Genomic DNA, 5,000 nt, shown 5'->3' on the forward strand with positions numbered 1-5,000 from the left:
CATTCTGAGGGCGGCACTAATGCTGTTAATACTGTCAAACTGCCAGAGTGACGGACCGCTGAGCCATTACGGGCCAATTAAAGGATCCTTGTCAACAGAGCAGGAAGCGTAGTATGAAGACTGGTATAATTGTCTTTTTCCTTTTTGAGTTACGCAAATGAAGACAAGGAGATTTGTTTAACTGAAGGAAAAAGTTGAGTACACTCACATTTAAAAAAATCTTTACAGTACTATTAAATCTAATGCTTCCTGATCTTCCATCCAGACACAAGGATCACAGAGAGTACCCATGATCCTCTAGCACAGAGAGTACCCATGATCCTCTAGCACAGAGAGTACCCATGATCCTCTAGCACAGAGAGTACCCATGATCCTCTAGCACAGAGAGTACCCATGATCCTCTAGCACAGAGAGTACCCATGATCCTCTAGCACAGAGAGTACCCATGATCCTCTAGCACAGAGAGTACCCATGATCCTCTAGCACAGAGAGTTTCCCATGATCCTCTAGCACAGAGAGTACCCATGATCCTCTAGCACAGAGAGTACCCATGATCCTCTAGCACAGAGAGTACCCATGATCCTCTAGCACAGAGTACCCATGATCCTCTAGTACAGAGAGTTTCCCATGATCCTCTAGTACAGAGAGTTCCCATGATCCTCTAGCACAGAGAGTACCCATGATCCTCTAGCACAGAGAGTTTCCCATGATGATCTAGCACAGAGAGTACCCATGATCCTCTAGCACAGAGAGTTTCCCATGATCCTCTAGCACAGAGAGTACCCATGATCCTCTAGCACAGAGAGTACCCATGATCCTCTAGCACAGAGAGTACCCATGATCCTCTAGCACAGAGAGTTTCCCATGATCCTCTAGCACAGAGAGTACCCATGATCCTCTAGCACAGAGAGTACCCATGATCCTCTAGCACAGAGAGTACCCATGATCCTCTAGCACAGAGAGTTTCCCATGATCCTCTAGCACAGAGAGTACCCATGATCCTCTAGCACAGAGAGTACCCATGATCCTCTAGCACAGAGAGTACCCATGATCCTCTAGCACAGAGTACCCATGATCCTCTAGCACAGAGAGTACCCATGATCCTCTAGCACAGAGTACCCATGATCCTCTAGTAGAGAGAGTACCCATGATCCTCTAGCTCAGAGAGTACCCATGATCCTCTAGTACAGAGAGTTTCCCATGATCCTCTAGTACAGAGAGTTCCCATGATCCTCTAGTACAGAGAGTACCCATGATCCTCTAGTACAGAGAGTACCCATGATCCTCTAGTACAGAGACTACCCATGATCCTCTAGTACAGAGAGTACCCATGATCCTCTAGCTCAGAGAGTACCCATGATCCTCTAGCACAGATAGTACCCATGATCCTCTAGCAAAGAGAGTACCCATGATCCTCTAGCACAGATAGTACCCATGATCCTCTAGCAAAGAGAGTACCCATGATCCTCTAGCACAGAGAGTACCCATGATCCTCTAGCACAGAGAGTACCCATGATCCTCTAGCACAGATAGTACCCATGATCCTCTAGCACAGATAGTAGGCCTACCCATGATCCTCTAGCACAGAGAGTACCCATGATCCTTTAGCACAGATAGTACCCATGATCCTCTAGCACAGAGAGTTCCCATGATCCTCTAGCACAGAGAGTACCCATGATCCTCTAGCACAGAGAGTAACCATGATCCTCTAGCACAGAGAGTACCCATGATCCTCTAGCACAGAGTACCCATGATCCTCTAGTAGAGAGAGTACCCATGATCCTCTAGCTCAGAGAGTACCCATGATCCTCTAGTACAGAGAGTTTCCCATGATCCTCTAGTACAGAGAGTTCCCATGATCCTCTAGCACAGAGAGTACCAATGATCCTCTAGCACAGAGTACCCATGATCCTCTAGTAGAGAGAGTACCCATGATCCTCTAGCTCAGAGAGTACCCATGATCCTCTAGTACAGAGAGTTTCCCATGATCCTCTAGTACAGAGAGTTCCCATGATCCTCTAGTACAGAGAGTACCCATGATCCTCTAGTAGAGAGAGTACCCATGATCCTCTAGTACAGAGAGTACCCATGATCCTCTAGTACAGAGAGTACCCATGATCCTCTAGCTCAGAGAGTACCCATGATCCTCTAGCACAGATAGTACCCATGATCCTCTAGCAAAGAGAGTACCCATGATCCTCTAGCACAGATAGTACCCATGATCCTCTAGCAAAGAGAGTACCCATGATCCTCTAGCACAGAGAGTACCCATGATCCTCTAGCACAGAGAGTACCCATGATCCTCTAGCACAGATAGTACCCATGATCCTCTAGCACAGATAGTAGGCCTACCCATGATCCTCTAGCACAGAGAGTACCCATGATCCTTTAGCACAGATAGTACCCATGATCCTCTAGCACAGAGAGTTCCCATGATCCTCTAGCACAGATAGTACCCATGATCCTCTAGCACAGAGAGTTCCCATGATCCTCTAGCACAGAGAGTACCCATGATCCTCTTGCACAGATAGTAGGCCTACCCATGATCCTCTAGCACAGAGAGTACCCATGATCCTTTAGCACAGAGAGTACCCATGATCCTCTAGCACAGAGAGTTCCCATGATCCTCTAGCACAGAGAGTACCCATGATCCTCTAGCACAGATAGTAGGCCTACCCATGATCCTCTAGCACAGAGAGTACCCATGATCCTCCAGCTGACCATGCTGAGGGGCTTCCATGGTAACCAAACCACCCAGACAGACATCAGTATGCTACTTATTTCACTCTGCATACTGACCACGCAAATCTGTTTACTATCCAGGCAAGTGTACTTGAGTATAATCATGTGAAGCCTACTTTCAAGAGTACTTCATGATAATGACCCGTGGCTTCAAGTGTACTTGATTAGTAATCTGGGTTAAGGAGTGTGTGTGTTTGTGTGCGTGTGTGTGTGTGTGTGTGTGTGTTTGTGTGTGTGTGTGTGTGTGTTTGTGTGTTTGTGCTGGTGTGTGTGTGTGTGTGTGTGTGCTGGTGTGTGCGTGTGTGCTGGTGTGTGTGCTAGTGTGTGTGCTAGTGTGTGTGTGTGTGTGTGTGTGTGTGTGTGTGTGTGTGTGTGTGTACACTGTGCAGGCACTGAGAAGAGTAGAAATCATAAAAAGAGTGGAGAACTCTAACCCTAGAGGGGAAGAGGAGAAGAGGAGGGGAAAAGGGGAAGAGGAAGAGAAGAGGAGGAGAAAAGGTTCAGGAGGGGTAGAGGAAGAGAAGAGGAGGAGACAGGGTTCAGGAGGGGTAGAGGAAGAGAAGAGGAGGAGAAAAGGTTCAGGAGGGGTAGAGGAAGAGAAGAGGAGGAGACAGGGTTCAGGAGGGGTAGAGGAAGAGAAGAGGAGGAGAAAAGGTTCAGGAGGGGTAGAGGAAGAGAAGAGGAGGAGACAGGGTTCAGGAGGGGTAGAGGAAGAGAAGAGGAGGAGAAAAGGTTCAGGAGGGGTAGAGGAAGAGAAGAGGAGGAGACAGGGTTCAGGAGGGGTAGAGGAAGAGAAGAGGAGGAGAAAAGGTTCAGGAGGGGTAGAGGAAGAGAAGAGGAGGAGACAGGGTTCAGGAGGGGTAGAGGAAGAGAAGAGGAGGAGAAAAGGTTCAGGAGGGGTAGAGGAAGAGAAGAGGAGGAGACAGGGTTCAGGAGGGGTAGAGGAAGAGAAGAGGAGGAGACAAGGTTCAGGAGGAGAAGAGGAGGAGAAGAGGAGGAGAGGAGGAGAAGAGGAGGAGAAGAGGAGGAGAGGAGGAGAAGAGGAGGAGAAGAGGAGGAGAAGAGGAGGAGAGGAGGAGAAGAGGAGGAGAAGAGGAGGAGAAGAGGAGGAGAAGAGGAGGGGAAAAGGTTCAGGAGGGGTAGAGGAGGAGAAGAGGAGGAGAAGAGGAGGGGTAGAGGAGGAGAAGAGGAGGAGAAGAGGAGGGGAAGAGGAGGAGAAAAGGTTCAGGAGGGGTAGAGGAGGGGAAGAGGAGGAGAAGAGGAGGGGTAGAGGAGGAGAAGAGGAGGGGAAAAGGTTCAGGAGGGGTAGAGGAGGAGAAGAGGAGGAGAAGAGGAGGAGAAAAGGTTCAGGAGGGGTAGAGGAGGGGTAGAGGAGGAGAAGAGGAGGGGAAGAGGAGGAGAAAAGGTTCAGGAGGGGTAGAGGAGGGGAAGAGGAGGAGAAGAGGAGGGGTAGAGGAGGAGAAAAGGTTCAGGAGGGGTAGAGGAGGGGAAGAGGAGGAGAAAAGGTTCAGGAGGGGTAGAGGAGGGGAAGAGGAGGAGACAAGGAAGAGAAGAGGAGGGGAAGAGGAGGAGACAAGGTTCAGGAGGAGAAGAGGAGGAGAAGAGGAGGAGAGGAGGAGAAGAGGAGGAGAGGAGGAGAAGAGGAGGAGAAGAGGAGGAGAGGAGGGGAAGAGGAGGAGAAGAGGAGGAGAAGAGGAGGGGAAGAGGAGGAGAAAAGGTTCAGGAGGGGTAGAGGAGGGGAAGAGGAGGAGAAGAGGAGGAGAAGAGGAGGGGAAGAGGAGGAGAAAAGGTTCAGGAGGGGTAGAGGAGGGGAAGAGGAGGAGAAGAGGAGGAGAAGAGGAGGAGAGGAGGAGGAGAGGAGGAGAAGAGGAGGAGAGGAGGAGGAGAGGAGGAGAAGAGGAGGAGAGGAGGAGAAGAGGAGGAGAAGAGGAGGAGAGGAGGGGAAGAGGAGGAGAAGAGGAGGAGAAAAGGTTCAGGAGGGGTAGAGGAGGAGAAGAGGAGGAGAAGAGGAGGAGAACAAGTTCAGGAGGGGTAGAGGAGGGGTAGAGGAGGAGAAAAGGTTCAGGAGGGGTAGAGGAGGGGAAGAGGAGGAGAAGAGGAGGGGAAGAGGAGGAGAAAAGGTTCAGGAGGGGTAGAGGAGGGGAAGAGGAGGAGAAGAGGAAGAGAAGAGGAGGGGAAGAGGAGGAGACAAGGAAGAGAAGAGGAGGGGAAGAGGAGGAGAACAGGTTCAGGAGGAGAAGAGGAGGGGAAGAGGAGAC

The sequence above is a fragment of the Sprattus sprattus genome, assembly GCF_963457725.1.
Source record: "Sprattus sprattus genome assembly, chromosome: 17".
Taxonomy (NCBI): Eukaryota; Metazoa; Chordata; class Actinopteri; order Clupeiformes; family Clupeidae; genus Sprattus; species Sprattus sprattus.